Source organism: Adiantum capillus-veneris, chromosome 11, assembly GCF_014529385.1.
Source record: "Adiantum capillus-veneris isolate H3 chromosome 11, ASM1452938v2, whole genome shotgun sequence".
Taxonomy (NCBI): domain Eukaryota; kingdom Viridiplantae; phylum Streptophyta; class Polypodiopsida; order Polypodiales; family Pteridaceae; genus Adiantum; species Adiantum capillus-veneris.
In genome coordinates this window covers 94,770,447-94,795,325 of record NC_140941.1, presented here as the reverse complement: position 1 = coordinate 94,795,325, position 24,879 = coordinate 94,770,447, and the positions used below count along the sequence as shown (strand labels likewise).

General features: G+C 40.3%; 1 protein-coding gene across 1 annotated transcript in view; it reads left to right on the top strand.

Moving 5' to 3' along the window:
* LOC147447675 (pentatricopeptide repeat-containing protein At1g03540-like) overlaps positions 1 to 16,195 on the top strand; it is a 29,573-nt gene extending 13,378 nt beyond the window's left edge. The window contains exon 4 of the mRNA XM_086523402.1: positions 15,322 to 16,195. The gene's annotated coding sequence lies outside the window, so the exon portion shown is untranslated. The remainder of the gene's footprint in view (positions 1 to 15,321) is intronic.
* The last annotated feature ends 8,684 nt before the right edge of the window (positions 16,196 to 24,879 follow it).

The window sequence follows — 24,879 nt, the reverse complement described above, 5'->3', positions numbered from 1 at the left end:
GGTTGAAACACAAGTGTTCAGCGTGAACTGAAGTGTGTGATTTGTAAATTGCATGCTATGTGGATGTACTGTCTTGTGGGGATGGTCATGGGCATGGTTTGTTTGATTAGACTGTGAAATGAAAAGATATGATAGTAACAAGATTTAGTCAATCCCGACATCCACTAAAGATCGGCGAGATCACGATTCTCATCTAAGATCTCAACGGGGATAGTGATATGAATGTCATGTGAATATTTAAGGACTCTCATCTTTGTGCAAGTATTGGATATGTATTGTCTAGTGCGTCGGTACTTAGAGTCAGTGTCTACTGAACTGGTTTTGTAGGCGTAATCAAGGGTGGGCGATTACATTTCTTTCAAGAGGGGTGTATGTCACAAAGTGATGAGGTGGCATGACCTAAAAACGAGACTTCAGATAGAGAGGGATCGGAACCCTACTGAAAGATGCAAAAGAAGTTGTATCAACTTGCAGAATCAATTTAAGAGGCCAAAAATGAAAGGACACCAATTTCTATAAGTTGTACCAACTTATGGGGCCCTATCTGAGAGAAAAGGCTAGAAGAATTGCGCTGATGACGTGGCAGTTGTACAGAGCCTGTGTTTTACGCTGCTGACGTGGCTTGCCGTACAAATTTCTGCCTATTGCGATGACAAGCCCTTGTGCTAGCTTTTGGCCTAAGATGCTTTTAAACTTGAAGCTTTTGGGGCTCTGCTCTTGAGCATCCCTTGTAATGTTTATAAGAGCCTCAGGGGCCTCGCTCTGCAGAGCATTTGGATGCAGAGTCTGAGAGCAGAGGACCCTTGGGAGTTGTACCTTGATGTGATCAATAATAAAGAAATATTGAAAGGGGCGCCAGTCTTTGGGGTCAGTGCTTCTGGGCGCGGATCTCTGCCATGCCATGTCGTCTCTCTCTCTCTTTCTATTAAAGTTCAGTGATTTTGAAGTTTCTGTTTGTGTGTTGCTATTGATTTCTCGCTTGGAGTGTCCATGCCTGCTACAGAGAATACCCCGGTGACCCACACAAGGCGGAGCATGTGCTTTATCCATGATTTTCTTCCGCAATGGCACCGCCACACAAATTGCTTAGTGGTGGTAGAGGTAACCATTCTGAAGGGAATAGGGATATTCATTCTCTCTGTTCTGTAACTTGCTCCAGATGGAGGAGAAGTTGGGGTTGTTCGGATACAAATCCAGAAGTGATTTCAGTTCTTGATGATATACAGAAGTAATTGCATTCACCCCTGGCCGTCTAGATAGTGCGTCCGTAGCCAAGTTCTTAGTCCCAACCATATGAAGGATCTGGAAGTGAAACATGGACAAGAAGTTGGCCCATCTCTTTTGCTTCTCAAATAGTTTCGTTGCGTGAGAAAATACCGCAAACTCTGATGATTGGTTTTGATCACAGATCCGCTCCTGAAAGATAATGCTTCCATGTATACAAGGCGTGAACCACAGCGATAAGTTCGTTCTCGTAGATTAGGGCATGCAATTTTGCATCCTTAAGCCATCTACTTTCATAAGCCATTGCATGGGCTTCTTGGTTAAGCACTGTGTTGATGCAATCACATGAAGCATCGCAGTGAACCTCAAATCGTTTCCTTAAGTCTGGCACTATCAAAATAGGACCATGGCTTAATAAATACTTGAGCCTATCAAATGCGCCTTGTTGTCTTGATTCCCATCAAAAGGGAATCTTCTTCCTTGTTAGGTCATGAAGTGGTTGATGCTACATGAGCAAAGCTTCGGATAAACCTCGGATAATAGGAACACAATCCCAACAAGCTACGTACATCATGTACTATAGTGGGAGTTGACCAATCTTGTACCACTTGGATCTTGGCGGAATCCATACTTGCTGTCACAAACTGCTGACGTGTCAAAGCCCTGAAGAATGGAGCCAACTTACAGATGCCGGCCGAGGGGCCTAAAAAGAACAAGTAACAGAAGAAGAAGTCCTACCAACTTATGGGGACCCGGTTCGATGGGGCCCCAAGTGACATAAAGGATTAAAATAAAGTAGACCCGCATACACACGCAAACTGATGACGTGGCAGATTTTCGAAAACTGCGCTAGCATGATGACGTGATAGGCTGTAGGATTTTCGTGTTTTGCGCTGACTACTGTACGGAATTCCGCGATTTACGCTGGCAGCTTTTTGGCATTGCTTTTGCACCAGATGCTTTTGAGTTTGAAGGCTTTTCACTGTAATTGCTTTTCAGGTCAAGGGCCTTTAAATATGAGGTTAGGGCTCATTCTCTGGCATGCTTCCTAGCGAATGTGCAGAGTCTCGAGTACTGGCTTGTACTGTGTTGATGCAATATAAAGAAATACCGAAAGGGGCGCCAAGGTTTGGGGCCAATACTCTCTGGGGTGGAATTCCGCCACTCCGTGTCGTGTGTTGTCTCTCTCTCTCTCTCTCTCTCTCTCTCTCTCTCTCTCAGTTCAATTGTTAATGAAGTGCTAAAAGTTTGCCAAGTCTGTTATTTTCTATTGGCACGTGGTGCCCGTCTCGTGACACTTGCTTGCTTGTGAGAGACTATATGGCTGTGATAGTGTATCTCCGTGAGAAAATACTCACTTTTCTTTGCATTTACATGCAACTCGTGCTTTCGCATCTCCTGAAACACTATGTCCAAGTGCTTCCGATGTTCCTTCTCGATCTTCGAAAAGACGAGTATGTCATCAAAGAACACTATTGTAAAAGCTGGGCGTGGGCTGAAAATGCTATCCATCATTCGATAGAATGTGATAGGAGTGTTGGTCAAGCCGAAAGGCTTTGCCAAAAATTCATAAAGTCCAAAGATAGTGCAAAAGTCAGTCTTATGGACATCCATGATCCTCAGGGGCGATCCGTATCTGATGATACCCGCTCTTTAAGTCGATGCGACTAAAGATGTTTGCACCTTGTAACTTATCGAGAATATCATCAATTCGAGGAATCGGAAAGCCATTCTTGTTAGTGATCTTATTTAAAGATTGGTAGCTATGCCCATTCGAAACGTGCCATCTTTCTTTTGCATCGAGGCAATCCGTATCTGATGATACCCGATCTTTAAGTCGATGCGACTAAAGATGTTTGCACCTTGTAACTTATCGAGAATATCATCAATTCGAGGAATCGGAAAGCCATTCTTGTTAGTGATCTTATTTAAAGATTGGTAGCTATGCCCATTCGAAACATGCCATCTTTCTTTTGCATCAGTAAATTGGAGAAAAGTAAAGTGAAGTACTTAGTCGAACTAGACCTTTTCCTAGAAGCTCATTGACTTGCTTCAAAATTTTCTCTTGTTGAGCAAGACTTAACCTATAAGGGGGTTGGTGTGGGGGACAGCTACCCGGTACAAGATCAATGCGATGATCTTTCAGACGTCCCGGAGGTAGCTTATTCGAAAGAGTGTCTGTGAAACAGTCCTTATACCTTTCAATAAATTGAAAACGTTTAATTTCCAAACTAGATAGAGAACCCTAATTAGTTTTATCCTTTTTCCGTGCGAAAATCAAAGCATAAACGCACTTCTTTATTTCCTTTTAATGGAGATATGGCTTACAATAGGGAATAGCCAATTCCCAACATCAACAAAAATTTTAATGTTCTTGCCCTCATGCTCAAAAGTGAGGGTCTTTCCTACATAATCTGGGACCGGTTGCATATGGTAGTGCCATTGCATACCCAAGATGATATCACATCCCTCGATGGGTGCCATGAAAAATGATTCACGGTTCTTGTACTCGCCAATTCGAAAATTGAGCTGTCCTTGTACAGGAGTTGCATTGGTAGTTAGCCCCTCGAATGCCGATCCGGAAGTCGCCGGAGTTACAAGCTGAGCCGGTGTGAGGCTCAAGCATCGTGCAGTATCCAATGAGATAAAGTTGTCCGCTGATCTAGGATCAATACCCGCTGGTTATTCACAGATCCCTAGCCTTTTCGGAACTGACACTTCCCTTTTTCTGTTTCTGTATCCCCTTGCACATTAGGAATAGAATTCGAGCTTGGTGGAGCGGGTTCCTTCTTCGAAGATGTTTGTTCCTGCCGTTGCTGCCAAATAGGGCGGTCGGTCCTTATGTGTCCTTTCTCACCACAATAGAAACACCTTCCTCGCTCTTTGAAGGTTTATACTTGGTTAGGCGTGAGATACTTGAGCTGTTTGCCGGTATCCTATGGCTTCTTAGGCTGATCCGGGTCCTTAGGGGGACACTTTTTTCCTTGGTCGCCATGGTCATCATAAACCGCTCTTTGCCGTTCACAGTACGTGCTATATTCCATCTGTGTGGGGGTACGAGTGGAAGTTGATCCTCGGCAATGATTGCTGACTCCATCTTCCGCTGAAGGGTATTGTGGGGATACACCTTCATACTCTTTTGTAGTGCAATCTTTCAACACTTAAAATAATGGTTCATTTTAAATCTCGTGCACAATGATTCATTAAAACAAATATTGAAATCAATATAAAAAAATATTCTTTAGCAAACAAGCATCTTTAAACATAAGACAAGGTATTGTAACCAAAAACATATACCATAATAACCATGACGAGTACTCTTCTTGTCTCAAGACCACCTAAGGGTGAAAAACAACACCCATTCCTTATTCATAATTTGGGGTGAATATATCACCAAACGTTTGGGATTCCCATACACCAAAAACTAGTTGCCCATACAACCGGGGCGGCTCCCCTAGTATTAGATGGGATTCCCATACACCAAAAACCAGTTGCCCATACAACCGGGGAGGCTCCCCTAGTATTAGAAAACGATCTCATAACTTATGTAGAAACATCAAGATATGACAGAGTAGAGACTCATCGTCCATGGGCATAACCGACTCATCAGTGGCCTTATAGCTGTCACAAAGTGATGATGTGGCGGACAACAAAAACCCTAATTTCTGCCAGAAACCCTAATTTCTGGAAATCACAGAGGCTTATATATATATATATATATTTTTTTTTTTCTATATAGAAAAATGAGCGATGCAAATTTTGCTTTTTCTCTACCTAATGAGAAAGAGAGAGAGAATGCTTTTGCTTTCAAGTTTTGACTCTTTGTGAGAGAGAGAGAGCAACTGCTTTTGATTTTAAAAGCTTTTGGGGCACTGCTTTTGGGCATCCCTTGTAACCTTTAAATTAGTGGTGAGGGCCTCACTTCTCAGAGCATCTGGACGCAGAGTCTGAGAGTGAAACCCTAGCCACTCTCTTGTACTTTGATTTGATTAATATAAAAAGAAATACCGAAAGGGGCGCGAGTCTTTGGGGCCAATATCTCTAGGCACGGAACTCCGCCGGGCCAGTGTACATCTATTGTGATCTGTGACTTGTTTTGAAGTGGTTATTTGGTGCTGTCGCGGTTGATTCTTGACTTGGAGTGTCCAAGTCTGTTATAGTGGTATCAGAGCACGGCCGATTTCTCTTCTACGGGAAATCCGATCCCCGATTTTTTTTTTCGCGGCACCTATGGCTTCACGCAAGGATCAGGCGACTCCCTCTGCATCTGGAGATGCGGGCAGGGATCACAACGAAGATTCCGGCAGAGAGTATGGCCCGCCTTGGCCTACTTAGGCGGAGCGGCGAGAGATGGAGCGTCGCCAGTTGATCGGCGATGCAACAAAGATGATGCTCAATTTTGCCAAGGACCCGAAGATGGCAAAATATATGAACCAGACCTCTTTGGAAGAGGTACAGATAGAGTGGCAGAGAACCACAACACCACTCCCGAAATCCGCTCTCAAGAAACCTTCTACCTCCAAGAAATATACGGAGAAGGAACTGGAGAACGTGGTTGATGCATGGATTGCTCAGCTTTTTGACGCGCAAAAGAAAGCCAAAAAGCACGGCAAAAAGCAGAAGAAAAGCACTGACTTTCCAGGTTATTTGGGTCGTCAGTCGTCTTTTGACAAGGCAAAGAAACAGAAGAAGCGTGTTCGATATGAAGGAGTACCCAGTTCTTCTTCTTCTTCTTCTTGTGATAGTTCTTCTAGCTCCTCGACTCGAGCGAAGAAGACACGAAAAGCAAAAAGCGAAGCCTGTAACAACGCTTCGGAAAGGGCAAGAAAAAGGCAAAGAAGGCTACATCTCGCCCAGAGACTGACAGTTCTACTGAGGACTCGTCTACAGACAGCTCAGATTCCGATGACGGAAAGTTTTATGCGAACAAGAAGAATATTTACAAAGCCAACCAGTATGACTTTCTCGAAGATAAAAGCAAGAAAGTCAGAGAGTTTAAGGAAGGTGGCCACTCGATCAAGTTTGATACCTTTCAGGATACTCAGATGCTTCGAAGGCTTTGTCTTTTATACAGCAGTTTGACATCGCTTTCGCGGGAGGACGCTATTCAGAGCACTCCAAGATTCGGAGAGCTACCTCTTACCTTAAGGGGAATGCTCGTACTTGGTGGTCCACGCTTCTTTTAACAAGACTACGCCAGTTAAATGGCTGAAATTTAAGAAGCTTTTTATTTCTTCTTGGTTGACGCAAGAATATGAAAGAGATATACGAGCTGCTTGGAACCATCTATGGATGACCAAGAAAGATACAATCAATTCTTATTGTGAAAGATTCTGGAGCTCTTTTCTACCCGCCTCTTCATTCAAGAAGATCTTGTTCAGAGAACAGATTGAGCGGTTTACCTTGGGTCTACCTACAGAGATCCGAGATCACTGCTTGGAACAGAAGTTGGCTTCTATTCAGGAGTTGATGAGTCATGCGAAGCGGGGCTTTGCCATTCACTCTGGCAGTCTGACCTACCCCACAGATGAGGCCATGACACAACGAGCCGAACAGACTTATGGGAATGAAAGTAGAAAGAAAAAGAGCAACCCAGAGAAAAAGGATGCACGACCCAAGATTATTCCTGAGGAGAGAGCTCGCTTCATCAGAGAGGGGAAGTGCTTTGGATGCGGGAAACATGGACATATCTCCGCGAAGTGCCCTAATAAGACACAGAAAGAACAGAATGATATAGACGACGACAGGCCTAAGAGTTCGAGAGCAGCTGAGGAATGTGGCAGAAAAGGTAGATAGAAAAGCAAAAATGGTACCACATGGCGTGGGACCTGCACCGAATCTAATGAATGAAAGTACAAACTTTACCGCTTTTGGGGCAAAGTGAAGGATCAGGAAGCTCTTTTGAAGGAGCCAAGGCCAACTTCTTTTCACTTGGAATTGGCAGCTCGATTTGGAATTACGCCCGACAGATTGACGCCACAGGCGGAGGAGTTCGACTCGCACCCAGATGGGATGTTGCCATTACACCGAGCATTGGCAAACTTCGTTTGCAATGACAGGGGTGTTCAGGGCATGCGAGTGACGTTCTACTTAGGATCCCTTCGTACCACAAGAACTACGCCGTGGTTGACTACCGGGCCGAGAAAGCGACTTTGATAAATGACTTTGATAAATGAAGGGCTTAGAGATTGTACTTGATGAACTTCAGTTTCTTACTCATTCTTTTGGGAGAGAACTGAACGCTGGATAAAGGTTGAATATGTTTTGACCTGATCAAAAGAACGCCAAGATTTTTCTCCACACTCATGCCGATTGCTTTTCAGAGGGCCTGAAGATCAAACCATTGATCTGATACCTGGAAGCACGCCACCGAATCGGCCACCTTATCGTGTGAGCCGAGTACAGAATGAAAAGATTATGAACCCAGTGAAAGACCTCTTGGAAAAGGGTCTTGTCCAGCCTAGTACTTCACCGTATTGCTCTCCAGTGTTGTTGGTTTTGAAGAAAGACGGATCTTGGAGAATGTGCATCGATTATAGAGCTCTCAATAAATCACCATCAAGAACAGATTTCCGATTCCTAGGATCGATGATATACTCGACAGGTTACAGGGATCCTCGTGCTCTAGCAGGATTGACTTGAAGAGTGGATATCATCAGATCAGGATAGCGCCAAGAGATGTCTACAAGACAGCTTTTCGGACGACTTTTGGGTTATTTGAGTTTTTGGTGATGCCTTTTGGCTTAACCAATGCTCTTGCGACATTTAACCGGATGATGGACAGGATTTTTCGAGAGTACAGGCTATTTGTTAGCACTTTCTTTGACGACATCATTGTTTTCTCCAAAAATGAGGCCGAACACAGAGATCATCTGCTTCAAGTCTTTCAGGCATTACGAGATCACACGTTAGTGATTAATGCAAAGAAAAGTGAATTTTTCCTACCAGAGATACACTTTTTAGGACACATTGTGTCAGCAGCAGGAGTGCAAATGGACCCGGCCAAGATAGAGACTATCCGTGATTGGCCCGATTTGAGGAATGTCCATGAAGTTAGAAGCTTCTTGGGACTGTGTTCGTACTACAGGCGGTTCATAGAAAGTTTGCAGAGGTTGCTTCCCCTTTGCATACCTTGACACAGAAAGGAGTACCTTTTTCGTGGGGACCCACAGAGGTGACTGCCTTTCGGACATTGAAAGAGAAATTGACTACGGGATCTATTTTGACTTTGCCGGACTTGCAAAAGTCATTTGAAGTATATTGTGATGCTTGTGGTCGTAGTCTGGGTGCGGTCTTGATGCAAGAAGGCCATGTCATAGCTTGCGAGAGCCGTTTGTTCTCTAGGCCGGAGATGACAGCACAGATCTATGAGAAAGAGCTTTTGGCAGTGATCCATGCTCTTACTCAGTGGCGGCACTACCTACTCGGAGCGGATTTTACTGTCTTTACAGACAATCAGAGTTTGCGCTACTTCTTGTCACAGAAGCAGCTTTCGGAAAAGCAGATGCGGTGGGCGAACATCTTGTCACAGTTCCACTTCCAGATTGTCCATGTGAGGGACAGAAGAATGTGGTGGCAGATGCTTTGTCTCGAAAACCGTTGGTTCTGGCTATATCCGCGATACATCATAGGAGCTTCGAGGATATGGTCGATCGGTATGCCACAGATACAGATTTTGCAGATATTTTTCACACGGATACGGGATGGGGAGACAGTAGCTGGATACTCCCTTCGGGAAGGCTACTTGATGAAAAAGACTATGTTGTGCGTTACACAGCCGTTGAGGGAAAAGGTTATGACTGAATACCATTGTCCACCTTTTACGGGTCATCGTGGCATTGCTACCACCATGAAAGGGGTAAAGAGATACTTCTTTTGGCCGTGACTCAAAAAGGACGTGGAAGAGTTGTGCGCAGTATGCCAGAAGGTCAATTTTGACAGGCATAAGGCACAGGGATTGTTAAAGCCTTTACCCATACCACCCGCCCCTGGAAAAGTATTGAAATGGATTTCATTTTTGATCTCCCGAGAACACAGAATGATCACGATGATTTTCCGATACATGGCACGTCTGAGATGATTGTCTCCGATAGAGACCCCAGATTTATGAGTTTGTTTTGGAAGGCAATTTGGGAGAACATTGGCACGGAGTTGCAGTTCTGGTCATCGTTCCACTTGCAGACTGACGGGCAATTTGAGATTGCCGATTCAGTGATTTTAGATTTATTGAAGTCTTGTATCTCGGATCAGAAGACTCAATGGGAAAAGAACTTACCTTTGGTGGAATTTGCCTACAATAACACGATACACTCTTCGACAGGGAAGACGCCATGTGAGATTGTTGAAAGTGCTGCGAAGGTTCCATCCTTCCTGAGCACGAAAGATTAGATATTTGAAGCGGATGAGTATTTGCGAGATTTGGATATGGCTTTTGCCAAGGTTCGCGAGACTTTGCAGGAGTCTCAAGAACGACAGAAAAAGGCAGCGGATCGCCATCGTCGCGACTTAAAATTGAAGGAGGATGATTGGGTGCTCTTACTTTTAAGCAGGCACGCCTACGAAAGAAAAAGGGAAAGGAGAGGCTTTTTCCAAAGCTTAGTATGCGATACTACGGACCTTTCCAAATCACTGAAAAGATAAATGATGTCTCCTTCCGATTGAAACTGCCAGATACTTGGAGGATTCACAATGCATTGCATGTGAGTCTCTTGAAACCTGTTAAGGGTGATGTGCTTGATGATGGGGAGCCTGATGAGCAACCCGAAGTGGAAGAAAGCGAGGAGATCCTTGTTCCTGAACAGATTTTGGCACATAACGATACGAAGAAAGGTAAAGTCCGAAGGCGGTTCTTGGTTAAGTTCAAGAACTTTCCTGCATTTGATGCGAAGTGGATGGAGGAGGAGGACCTAGCAGATACTCCTCGGATTGTGAAACTTTACCTCGATGTTTTGGTTTAGCATAGTCTACTCCAAACGGAACCCAGAATTCAGCTTGGCCGGAGATGTGGTGCAGTGGGATGCACAAGAGGGGAGTCACTCCGCTCCTTTGTCAACAGATGCCTCGATTTTGATACTAAAGTCACTGATGTCTCTTTGAGCTTCAGGGATACTGAGAGCTGACAGTATTCTACTGGATGACTTTATGAACTGGAATTCTTGATAATGATACTGATTTGTTCTTGACTTCTTGTGAGTGTAGGAATTGATAGACGAAATGACTGCAGCATTTTGGTCTGATTGATCTCGAATAGAAATGGTTGCAATAGGGGTTAGTCAATCGGACATCAATGAGGTCCCGATTGGACCTAGATGTGATTGCTAGCTACATTGCCGATAAATCATGGTCTAAGATCCGGATGAATGTTGAATGTCATGTGATGTCCTGTGATATCGTGTGATGTGACTATCGATTTCGTACATGTGCTAGATGTGTGTTCCTAGTACGTAGGTACTAACAGTCAGTGTTTGCTAAGACGGTTTATGGCTTTTGTCGGTTTTGCAGGCATAATCGCGGTCGATTACAATGCTTTCAAGAGGGGGGTTTGTCACAAAGTGATGACGTGGCGGACAACAGAAACCCTAATTTCTGCCAGAAACCCTAATTTCCGAAAATCGCGAAGACTAGATTTTTTTATTTTTTTTATTTCTTTTAATTTTATAGAAAGATTAGCGACGCAAATTTTGCTTTTTCTCTACCTAATGAGAAAGAGAGAGAATGCTTTTGCTTTCAAGTTTTGACTCTCTGTGTGAGAGAGAGAGCAACTGCTTTTGATTTTAAAAGCTTTTGGGGCTCTGCTTTTGGGCATCCCTTGTAACCTTTAAATTAGTGGTGAGGGCTTCACTTCTCAGAGCATCTGGACGCAGAGTCTGAGAGTGAAACCCTAGCCACTCTCTTGTACTTTGATTTGATTAATATAAAGAGAAATACCGAAAGGGGCGCCAGTCTTTGGGGCCAATATCTCTAGGCACGGAACTCCGCCGGGCCAGTGTACATCTATTGTGATCCGTGACTTGTTTTGAAGTGGTTATTTGGTGCTGTCGCGGTTGATTCTTGACTTGGAGTGTCCAAGTCTGTTACAATAGCCATATTATTCATCAAAATATACCAAGGAGTCGGAGGTGTCTTGAGACAAGCTGTTTTAAGGATAATTAATCATATATTTCCTAATTCAATCAACCTAACCAAAAACATTTTTTTCTTAGTTTACAACAATTGCATGATGGTTCCAATTTTTTGGCCAATTTTCATCATCTAGGGTGATGCTAAGACGACGGTTGGGGTGTTGGTTGATAGGCTGAGGATTGAAGAGAGGTTTTTGCAGTGGCTTCCTTGTCCTTAGTAAAATCAGGTATAATAAAAAAGCTAGAGGTATCTAGATTGATCAGAAAGATGAGGAGATGCAACTACAAAAGCTTGATGCGTTGTTGGAGGCACCTCTTTGTACCTCTATGGTCAAAGTCATGGTTGTGGCCTTGGTTATGGTAGGACAAATATTTCAGGGGATCCATCAGGACATGCTTTCACAAGATTAATCATATTTTGTAAAATTATCATCTTGAAGACCTTAACATGGATATTTCAAAATAATTTGCTAGAACAAAACAAAACCCTACCTTCAGTAACTATAAAAAAAGATGATTTGTCACTTATTACAACAAAAAAAAAGATTCAACTTACACTTCTATGCTCCTCAAAATAAATGCACTCTAGCAAGAGCTCTGCATTTGCCAGAATTCTCCATCCATAAGAATGACCATCATCTTGTTTTGGTACCTTGCAACTCAAAATGAGCATGTTGTCCAAGATTTTCTCTTGGGTCAATGCTTCCAAGGTAGCCATAAGTTTTTGAATAGACTTGCAAGATTAGGTAGAGTGTGATGGCATGTTGCATGAAAATTACAAAACTTAATTAAGTACAATTGAAGTAGTGGTTGAAGACCTGCCTCAAATTTCCTCGTTGGAAATCTTCATGGAAGGCTTAACTTTCAGAAGAACCGACTAATACTTGTCAACATAAGTCGTGACTTTTTCATGTTTTATCTGGGCGAGCCAGTCCCATTCCTTCCTGATGTCCTTCTCGAAGCTGGGCGGAAGAAATTGTTCATAAAATTCAGATTTGAATTGAGTCCATGTTTTGGCTTGTGTACCTTCGAGAATGCTTGCCATCTCCTTGAGATACATCCCAACATGGTGCAACTTGGATTTTTTGATAAAGTTCCCGTTGGCAAAAGCAACTTCAAATTGTCTGATGAAGGATAGTGCCTTGGAGATGCATCCTGTGTAACTGTCAAAAATGACATCCTTGTCACCGGATTTGAAAACCCGCACCTTGTGGTGACGCTTGCGGTTATCCATCCTTCTTGAACTTGGGCTTCTCTTTAGTATTACGTAGGGAAGTAGTAGGAGTTCTCTTCTTTGAAGAAAGCTTAGATACTTTATAAGAAGTAGTAATATAATCAGGAGAGTATGATGGAGAAGAGATAGAGACATCCTTGCTTTCGTTTAACAAAGAGTTCTTTTTGTTGGCCCTTGTTCTTGGAAGGCCGTTTGTTTCGATCCACAGATCCCTCGTGCGCTTCGGCACCTCTTTCCGCATTTTCCTCTGCGGTTGTTACCACCGGCAAGATTTTCTTGACGCCCATCAGCATCTGTTCCTTGCGGATTCTTTATTCCGTTCAAAACCTTCTGGACAGTTGGCAGCATGAGAAGCTGTTGCAATTACGCGAATTGAACCTTTACTTGCTGAAGTTCATATTCGACCGTTTTTCCCGTTCCTTCCCAGAATCGTCCTCCTTTGCAAAAAAAGAGAGGCGACTGAGCTTTGATACCACTGTCACCAACGGGAGCACAAGCGAATAATCAACAAGCTGAAAATAAATAAACTTTCAACCAAAAGAAACGAGGGAGAAGATCAACATAGTATTGGGGACCAGAAGATGGGCTGGTTCCCCCCCTTAAAGAGAATCTTTATTAGGGAGAACCTTTTTACAAGCACAAGAATCGGAGAAACCCCTTCGTTCTAAATTTCAGACTCTATCGTTGATTCCTTCCAGTGCGGGAAATTCCGAGAGGCGAGCTCTCAATTCCGTCTGCACACGGAGTGTGGAACTCCACCGTTCCTGATTCCATTTCCGGAATCCCTGAGCATAGGCCAAGGCCTCCTTGCTCCTTCTCCATGATGGAGTACCTGCAAAAAGAACATACATGAAACAACTCCTCATAAAATGCATTTGCAATCTTTACCTGTCACTCCAAGTACGGAAAAGCGACCTCTATGCATTAACCTCACGTGATCACTTGCAGTTCCCGGCGGCAGGGTCTTCTTGCTTTAGCGCTGGCACACAAAAAGCTGGTGCTATTTCCAAAAGCAAATTCGTAAAAGTAGGACACCCAGCTTGCGTGCTCACACTACATTGTTCGACGTGGCAGGCCACGTCACCTACCATAAATGCCGTCACAAACTTTGGTGTTATTTATGGGATTGCCATGTCAGCAGCGTTTGGATAGTCACATCAGCATTCTCCTCTCTCTCTCTCTCTCTCTCTCTCTCTCTCTCTCTCTCTCTCTCTCCACTTCCAAGTGAATTATGTGCGACTTCCACACTTCTGTGACAACTTGAACACCCTTATAGCATGAAGTTCATCAAGGAAAGCTGGGTTGTGCACTTTGCCGTGTGACACAACGGTAATTTCTCTTAGTGTGCGAGCCTCCAAAAATGAAGTACTCCATGCTAGTAGAAGATATACTACAAAGGCAGAGTGGCTTTGGTCTAAAAGCACAGCCGGGGGCAACAGAGGTTGGTATTGGACTGGCAGCAGCATATGGCTCTTTCTTGGATGCATCCGTAGTGCGGGGACGCTTCTGAGTGCTGGACTCTCCTAGTTCAGCACTCTTATATGCCTAATTAAGCTCGTGCACTAGCTCGATCCTTTGGATGACCTTGTTCCACGGGGCATTCATGTCAGAATTTTCCCAATGGCCTACCTCACCGTCTTGTTAACTATTCCTCTGGCCATTTTATCAAACTTTGGGGGGGACAAAATACTCCTGCAATCTAATCCAGAGCTTCACTAAGTTGGTCACATACTCTGTAAAGGTATAGGCCTAGGCTTTGGGGGTTAACGGAGGGTGGCCTCGGGTAATAGCTACAGCTTGTGCACAACCGCCTCGGTGATGAAGTTGCGGTGCGCTCGAGAGTCTGCACCACATACAAGGGAAAAAAGACATATTACTGGTTCTGTCTGTGGATAGCTACCAATGGCCAACAACCCATAAAAGTACCGATGTATATGCATGCAAATAGTAATCCTTGAAATACGACTAATTGTCAGCAATCCACGGGATTATGTTGTGCATGTATAAATAACCTTGAACTCTCCTTGGAGAGGGAGGCAAGCCTCGACCTTGCACAAGTACAGAGCGATATAACTTTATTGGTGGTTCGTCTTTGTAAAGTAACCAGTGGTCCAACTACCCACGAGATTACCTTGGAATATGCATGTCTATAAATGCAAGCAATCATCCTTGAATGCTACCAATACCAACAATCCACGAGGATTGTGCTGTGTATATATAAATGTTATAGTCAATACTATGCATCATGGAGCTGATGGTTATAATGTCTTGTGGGTGAATCTGGGCTTATCCTGGATTCATCTTGGTGTGTGTGTGTGTGTACATTGGATTTTATACGGCACACTAAACTGTCTACATATGATGCTTAAAACAATACAAAGGAGCACAAAACCATGGAATGCAATGAAAGACTGTAGAAACTACAGAATCTAGCTCAATCCAAGATCAACCATCATAGTACATTTTGTTGATCATTATGACTAAGTCTCATAGTAGGTAGCGGTTTTGTTTTTAATTGCTGGGAGGGTTGAAAAAACCAATCATACTTCAATCACACACACACACACACACACAGAGAGAGAGAGAGAGAGAGAGAGAGAGAGAGAGAGAGAGAGAGAGAGAGAGAGAGAGAGAGTCATTTTGAATGCATGCTGGGTCGTTTTGCCAACCCTTTCATTTAAATTTCTTTGAGATTGCATATTTTGGGTGTAATGCTGAAGCTTTCAAGGGCTCATTGGGCAGGAAAGGTGCAGCATTGTAAGCATCCTGTTCTTGTCTGCAAGTCAAATTTCTTAAAAAGGTGTATAAAATTCCCAAGGTATGTTTTATGTTATCTTTGTATGGCCACTTTGACTGAAGGGAGTTGAGAAGGCAAAAGGATGTACAAGTTGGCAAATGGAATAAATTCAATCCAGAGGGATAGTGCTTTCTTTGGGACAGAGCAAGGTAAATCTTCATGCCCTTTGAGATGATAACTGACACATGCACAGTCACCATTTGGATGAAACCATGTGGAACCCATTCCTTCAAATTCCAGACGAATGTTAAGCATCTCTAGCTTTTAAAAGTGTATGCTTGAAAATAAGAGCAGCAAACTGGATAGGAGAAGCCACCATCAAATGCAAATAAAAGGTAAAGAGAAAATATGTTTAAAAAAAATTTAGGTTAGCATTTTAAGAATGCTGATCACTCACTTTAGGTGATTAGGGTTTCTTAGTGCATAGGGCAACTCCTAGAGTAAATGTTGATTAAGGTGACATGTAGATGTGGATTTTGAGAGAGAGAGAATAGCAATAGATTGCAATAGGTTTGACTAATGGTAAATGAAGTGCTCTCAATCAACATATTGGTGGCGTACGTCAGGAGTTGCACTATGCATTAGGAATCATGAAAACTTTGATTAGCAATCATTAAGCCCGATTCTCTTTTCATGGCCGTAATCTTCACATTTGCCCATAGTTTATACAGACTATTTTTGTTGCCATACGAATTGGTCCTAGTCCTATGTCCACTATAAACAAAAATGGCCCCATGAGGGCAACATTTGGTCTCTCATTGTCATAAGAGACTTCTTGCCATATAATTTTTCCTAAAATACCGATAAAGCTCTTTAAGGTGCTCTCTCTTATTGCCTGGAATGCATCCACATGAATAGATTCATAAAGATGTTAACAATGCTTTGATATCCTTTCAAAATCTATCAGTTTCTTGCTATAGAAGTTAAAAACATACACCAAATCAAACTTCACACTCTTCCATTCATAATTTGGGTTTTGCTTCTCCTACAATTTAATATTTCAGTAACGTGTTAATTTCTGAATAATGCAAAATCTCACAAGAAGCAGGTAAAATTAAATATAATGAAACGTCATGCCTTGCAATAAAACAGAGTGAGACGCAGCATTTTTTAGACTTGATTAAATAGAGAGCTATTTATAAATTTTCAACGTAGGGTTTTGTGGAGGTTGACACACATAGTTTTTCTTTTCAAGCTATCCTTTAAGTCTAAATTGACTATTTTAAGTACAATCTCGCCTTTGAGGTAATTTACAGCTTTTTGAGCACCTTGTAGATGTTGAATTTCCATGCTTTATCACATGTTCAAAAAGGAGAGTTTGAACTTTCAACACCTTATGTGTGCACTTCTAAACATGGGTTTCCTTCAAGCTAAGGGCAAGCAATTTGTTTGACATAGTCCAGTCATGTTTTACTTATTTTTTTTTTTTGTAGATTGTTGTAGCTTAAATTTTGGAGACATATCTTAGCATTTCTCTCATCTTTATATTTGAAGCATTTCATATTCATGTAATTGATCATGTATTTATCTTTCCTTTACTATGGATCATATTGATCCTTGTAGCTCTTTAATAAAAGGTTCAATAAATTAAGTTGTGATAGAATAGAAAAGGCAAAGGAACTCAGAGGAGTGGAACATGACCTTGCGTGTCACATTATGGATGTGCAAAGGTGAATGTATGGGCTCATTTATGGTCAAGGGGTGGCTCCCCCATCAGCCGATGTATCTAGGATCTGTTGAAGTGGTCATGGCTTGTCACGAGCATGGCAAGAATGTAATTGCTTTGGTTCTGTTAATATAATCCACTCACCATTGTGAGTTTTGCAAAAAAAGAATAGAAAAGGCAAGATAAAGGTGCTCTTAAAATTTGTTCCTCTCCTTATCTTCAATAAGATTTCCTCCCTTCATAGTCTTTTTAAATCTTGTCCAAGTAGTTCCATGAGCATTGTCTCTCCATTATAATACTCTCATAAAGCATGATTTTCAAATCAAATAATTATAAATGCTTGATTTCAGATGATGAATCAATTTAGGTGCCTCCTCTTGTCATCAAGGTTGGAAATGTCTATATTTTTGGATTGGTATCCATAAGATGTCTTACGCATCACATTATTGTTCTTCAATTCAATAAACAATTGTAAGATATTATATGGGGATGAATACCATTTTTATTTCAAACGTATACTTGTATTATCTAAAAGCCTCAATTGACACTTTTACTAGCCCTTTCGGAATAACTTTGTTTGGGATCTCAAACACAAGCATTTATAAGTTGGTTTTCTATGCCAAAATTGAGGTGATAAACCAAATTATTGAAAATTTTGTGTGAAGAAGGTATATTATAGTTCTTTCTTCTTCTTGACTAATGAATCTATAATGCAAAAAATTATCGTACTTGATATGACGAATTTTTAAATCATATAAAATACTTTTTCTTGGCTCAGAAAGTAGAGTTTTATTTTTGTATATCCTTTGGTCATAAATGGTATTTGAATCCCATTATGTAGATTCTTTTGTTATGAGTAACATGCATAACATATTGCATCGAGCGTGCTGATTATGACCACCCCCATTTAATACATTATTTGCACATGATATAAAAAGAATTTTGCAATGAAAACATTTTTGCATTTAGTATTTTTGAGCAAGAAATATGAAGGAAATCTCCAATTAGTTTCAACAAAAAAGGTAATGAATTTTCTCGTTAACATAAAAGAGCACCTTGAAGTGTCTTATTCTATGATGCATATACTAAAGCTTAATCATCATCTACTTATAAAAAGCTTGCATACTCAATGCAAATTGTGTTACTGTGCTATTCTTGTGAAATAGTGTCTGCTTGGTCTTATACCTTTTTTTTAAACCAAGAAAGCTCTTGAATATTTTCTCAATTTCCTCAGCAATAATATTGCCAAATGAAAATGTTATTTTTAGCCTCTTCAGGTAAGTAGCATAACCACAAGCTGCTCAAATTTTATTATACGTTTGCTAAGTAAAGAATTTGAGTGAAATAGATATTTAAATTACCAAGAAAAATAGTCTCCTTACCATGCTTAAAGATGGTAATATTATTACATTGACGTAGAGAAATTGCAAAATTCAACACGTTGAACGTCTCTAGTGTAAAAAATTTATTGGTGCAAAATTTTAAAATGCTCAAAACTAAACATAGTTGGAATCGGACCAAATCAGGGAAAAACAGACGAAATTTAACACACTCTTCATGTGAAACAACTAACATACTATGATTCTCAATGGTATGTATTTTCAGATTGACTAGGAGTCCTTGGATCCTTCCAATAGTGCATTGGTTAAATTTGATTGGATTATCAACATTCAAATATATTCTCAATTTGTAACAAAGTAGTGGGCCTAATGCTTGGTTATCTATTCTATATTTGTGGATATGATCTCTATAATAATCCATGTATTTCACAACGTGGTAGTAGTTGAGATTCCAAGATAGAAGTTGGTTTGTTTTGCCCTTATGGCGGATTCAGAATCAATGCTTGCTCCTTGAACTTAAGTCCTTAAGGATTAGCTTCACATAAACAATTATAAATCATTGCACACATGGGAAGGTAGTTTTGAAGTGGGAAGACAATCACATTCATAATAGCTTGCATGAAGTGACTATCAAGAAAAGCTTCATTTTATGTGTGCAATGAAAGAGAGAGAGAGAGAGAGAGAGAGAGAGATGCATATCAACAAGGTTGAACTAATACAAGCATACTATACATAGATGGACATCCAATCACGAACACAAGTTTTGTATTAGGTTTGTTTTTCATGATAAATGAGCCCTATTGCTTTACTTTGAACCCTTAATTTTTGTTTTCCCTATAGTATATAAATTGTATGTTAGTATGAAGCATGATTAATTGAGGTTATATAAAATTAGAAAAAAAAAGGGGTTACCTTTCTCCCTATAGAAGCTTCAAGAGTCTAAGAAGGTGATGCACACACCATCGCCACCTTTGAGGGTGAGATGCCAACAAAACTAGTGGAACGTCAATTGATGGAAACTTGTTCTCATTATATTATTTACAGTATGGATGGATGTATCAAAGGTTTTGTTATGTGCTAAACAAGTAAGGTTGATTAAAAACAAAAGATTAAATTAAAGGATTGAAGGGACATGCGGAAAAGATCTTTCCAAAACAAAAGCTTTTTTTTATAGTTACAATTGAATAATTTTTTGAGTTTGTAGTCACATTCCACTGTCCAATGGGCTGCTCCTTTTTGACTTTTGTTACTTAAATAAGTGTACAAACTCCTTTGGTTATGTTTTTTTGCTCATTTCGACCTCTTGACAAGAAGCTTGACGTTGACAGTTGAGGGGGGCGCATTTCCCCTTTGAGGAGCTCTGCAAAAGAAGTCAATTAATTAAGTCATTGCCTATTTAGTAAGGTTCCCCTTGCTCAATGCCAACTTTTCAACCATTGTTTACAAAACTTGGGCTCATTACATAGCTCCCATTATTGGGCAACAAGGCACAAAATCACATAGACGAGTATGCTTGCACACAATGCACATACCTAGCTAGGTATGCGGTGCCTCTCGAGCAGAAGCTCATGATGTTATGCATTGTATGAAAAACTTTGAAAAAACTCTGTTTTCCTACACGAGAAAATTTGCAAATCTTCTTGTGATAGCTTGCTCGCGGCCCCTCTCTCTCTCTTTCTTCACACACACACACACACACACACACACACACATATATATATATCATGCGACAAAGGCATTTTTTGATTTTCTGTGAGCGTTGACAATGGGTCTGATAAATACCATGTGCATCATGGTAAGAGCGAGCGAGACCTATTGCATGATATATATATATATATATATATATATATCATGTGACAAAGGCATTTTTTGTGAGCGTTGACAATGGGTCTGATAAATACCATGTGCATCATGGTAAGAGCGAGCGAGACCTATTAACATTCCTGATTAAGACACTTGGCATTAAGTTGGTAAGTGTTTAGGACATAAAAGTGTCCTTTCATGACTTTGCAAAATATCAATTACTCTTAGGAGGCTTGTGAATCATCATTCAGGTTAAAGCTAAAATCCACCTTCTTGTTCTACAGTTAAAAGCTATGTAATTTTCTTAATATTTTCTGGTGGTATAATTTGTTACAAATAGAAAATTGTCAAGTTCAAGTCTCTACTATGAGTAATTTTTTCATAAATTTTGATGGAATATTTGTGAAAAGAAATGGCTCTAAAATCTGCAAATTTCAATGCTTCAATACAAAAAAGTCGGTCCAATCATTATGAAAATTAATAGAAAAATCAAATGTATGCTTAAATATCTTCTTATGTAAGGCTTGCTTTAAAAAGCCAAAAATCATATTTTTGTATAGATCAGGACATTTGAGTGTCCTTTTTTTTTGGTTTTGGATAAATTGATGTCTATTTTTTTTAATTTTTATTTTTGGTTGAAAGGACATACTTTTGAGCTTATCGCCAGAAAGAATTGGGCCCAAAGAGTAGCCTCACAAGTAGGTCACATGTGTGTTCAATCTTGACACCATTTGTATTAGCGGGAATCACATGTATTCTTTGAAAAAACACACTTAATTTTTTCAAAGAATATACCTTTGCCATAAGCTTTAGAGAAATATTTTGTGGCATAAGAAAATAAGTGATAATCTACAAGGCCTACTTAGATTTTGTTGGCTTAACTAAAATTATCCATGGCTCTGAACTTTCCCCTTCTTTTGGATGGAGAGAGACAGAGAGTACATGCATATTTACTTTTGCAAAATAAAGAGCGTACACTTTCATATCTTTATTTTTTCAATCTTCCTCCAGAACTTGTGGCAATGAACATGCAAGAACTGTGATAATTAACCATTTTCTTTTCTCAATGAAAATAAATTAATAGGGTGACTTTTGGAATTTTTCCTAGCGCAAAAAGATTGAGCAATCTTGTGGCCTTGCCCTTAGGACAGGCCAAGAATGTAGCCTTCTTATTTGTTTTAAGGTTGCAATGAATCATGTAAGCTGTGAGGATAGTGGGTCCATCAAATCATATATTCAAGTTATATCATGCTATATCTACATGTTTGCCATCTGAAAACTACTCATAGTAATATTCTTGACCTTTATGCAAGCTACAATTAGGTCTTCCCAATCTCAGAAAAATAAAAATTCTTTCAAAACATATTAAGTGCATAAGTGAAGGGTAAGTTTACGAAATGAAAAGACAGATGAATATGGAAAGTCAAAAGACAAATGAAGGTGGGATGTGAATAGACGGATGAAGGTGGAAAGTCAAAATACCTTTTGTGCCCATATAAATAGGTCTATTTCTTCTCTTTTATTTTTCCTTTGTTGTTTTCTTTGCTCTCTCTCTCTCTCTCTCTCTCTCTCTCTCTCTCTCAATGTTGTATCCATCCTTTCGAGGTAATATTGTTGCAAATCTATGTGCTTTGTCATTTCTGTTGTTATGTGCTATAAACTAACGCATCATTTTTCTTGTTGTTGAGAAGAATCTTTTAATTAATAATACCTTTTAATTTTTTGAAGCCATTAAGAATACCTTTTAATTTTTTTTAAATTAAGTATGCCCTCCGCATTTTGGAAAAAAATTTGGGAGAAGCCTTACGATGAAGGATGGAAGCAACTGGAGGGTAGTCTTTGGCCTGGTGGGGGTTCAAATCCATGCTACCCTTTTATAGTATGGGTAGTGAATCATGCACTTGAGAGGGGAATCTCATAGAGCATCTCAAGAAATAATGAATAAAATAAACGATGAACCAGTATGTATAGCTACAAGTAGGAAATTTTTTCACATTACAAAACGACTATAAAAGAGGGCATACCCTCTGTCATTCTCTTAAAATATCAATAATTTTTTTGCTAATTTTTCTTATAAATACACAATTAGAGCATCCCTAAACTTATTAACATTGTTGCTTCCAGGGGATTCACTATTAGTAATAGGGGGATGTCACCTGCGTGCATCCAAATTAGAAAAACCGCCTATGTATGATATTTTACACGCTAGCCTACCCCCTACATACGGACAAGATATGGATATTCTCGCAATGAGTCTATCCCCCCTTGTATGGATTTCATACGGAATGTAATGACCCACTATTTTATGCATACTAGTAACAAGACAATTTTAGAAGCACATGCTTTTGCAAAAATACATGTTGATTTGCAAAGGAACGGAAGTGTAGATTGTAGTGTGTTTTCATTTGAGAGAACAAACCACCATGAAAAGCAACAAATATAATGAATACTACATTGAAATAAACCAATCGATTCAATGTAATTTGTCAAAAAACGGACAACGTTTCCCCTATAAACTGATACAAATCTCAATCTCGAAACAAATGACACTAGCCACCTACTCAGTAGGCTTCCGACATGGGATTTAAGGCACATATGAAATAAATTGTTGTCTAAATAACAAATAATGGCATGCTCATAAACAACCATAGAAAACTTCACTTATCAAATCAAAACACATTACTAAACAACCCATTAAATCAAATCAAAACACATTACTAAACAACCCATTAAAAGATTAAACTTTTAACCTTAAATGATAGATCTTATGTCTACTATCAATTATTGAATAAACCATGATATGTATCTTATTACTAAGTCTTTTTATACAAGTACTCCTATCTAGGTATTGAGCACAATACTAAAGTCACATATGCTTCAAAGTGTAGTCATCCCTCATCTTTACCACTTGCATCTAGCAAGCAAGTGGTGGCATTGTTATTGGGAGCAAGGGACAATCAAATATGTTGTGGTAATGAAGGGCACATCAATTGGTTGTGTGGAATGAGAGTGACATGGATGGGTGGCAATATGCTGACGCAATCAAGATTAATGAAGCAACAGAAGAAGCTAGGGCCTAACTGGTGAAAGTAAGGGCAAACTTGAAATTCTCCCTGTTTTTTTGGCCAAAATTTGGTAATTAAACTAAAACTTATGTAAATTTCCCTCTCTCTTGAATACCAGGTCTTGAGTTCAACTCTCCTCAGCAGATAGATCTTTAAGGTCTCTTGAGATAGTTTCCTATGATGTTGAAATTCTCATTTTCTTCTTCTTCTTCTCTACCCTATCTTGTACTTGCCCTAACCAGCCTCAGAAAAAAAATCGAGGTCTAGTGTATTTTAACCTGTTGAAATTGTAAAATCCCCATTAGATTTTGCGCTTGGTTTTAGAAAAATCAGGATATTTACATAAGTTTTAGTGTAATTACCGGCAAATGCTTCAAATCTTGACCAAAAACATCGGGATAATTTCAAGTTTGCCCTTATTTTCACCGGATAGGAAAATTGTAGTTTTCTAACCTTGTTCGTGTGGGGAATCGCACGGGTGGCAATGTCAGAAAAAAACCGGGGTCTAGTATATTTTAACCGCCTGGAATTGTAAAATGACAGTTAGATTTGGAGCTTGGCTTTAACAAAACCGGGAAATATACATAAGTTTTAGTGTAATTACGAAGAAAAAAATGGGAGAATTTCAAGTTTGCCATTATTTTCACCGGTCAGGAAAATTGTATGTTTCTAGCTTGAATTGTGTGGGCATCGATCGCGACCTTCAGAGCTTGGTACAATGGTATCTGGAAAAAAAAATCTCTAGGTATTGGGAAAAGTCAAAGGACACACTACCTAGGAAAATCCTACCCAGGTGCCAACTTTCTATATAGAAAACAATTGGAAATCCCTTGTATTCTTCTAACGACCTTTTGAAGTTCGTCTCTTGCTATTTCTACTTTAGTTAGTGCTAACGCCAAAATTTCCTTACTCATCGTGGCTTTCATCTCTTGCCACCATTTTCATACTCCGAATTGATTCTCCTCAAATCTTCATGCAAGACAACAGCTTTCGCATTTGCTAGTTCCTCTGCTTGAGTTGTTGACCAGACATGCTCCTTGACAGTTTCTCGTTCAACCCAAAGGTGCCAAAATCCAAGTTGGAAAATCCAAAAGGTCTGGATTACATCTCTCTAGGGAGAAGGGAAAATATTGCCCCCAATTAAATACACGTGAAAGTTTTACCTCAGTAAAAGTTACATGGGTGGAGCACAGTATACTGGGGAATAAAGAGCCCTAACCTGCCTTTGTGTAAGCATTGTGCACATGATTGGCAACAGTAAACCACACCAGGAAAGTGCTCATCGATGCACGCGCGCGTGTACACACACACACACACACACACACACACACACACACACACACACACACACACACACACACACAGGTCTACTAATGAATCCTTAAGCAACGGCTAATGTGAGGCCAGGTACCTCCCCAATGATAACTTCCAACCCCACTACCACTTCATTAACTCACAACATGCTACTCAAAGCACTCATTGTTTGTGAAGCCCTTTTCTAATAAGGCAAGTAGGTGGAAATTAATTCCCTCCCTCCCTCCCTCTCTCTCTCTCTCTCTCTCTCTCTCTCTCTCTCTCTCTCTCTCCCTCCCCGTCAAAACAAATTAGCTAATGCTCTCTCCCCCCCCC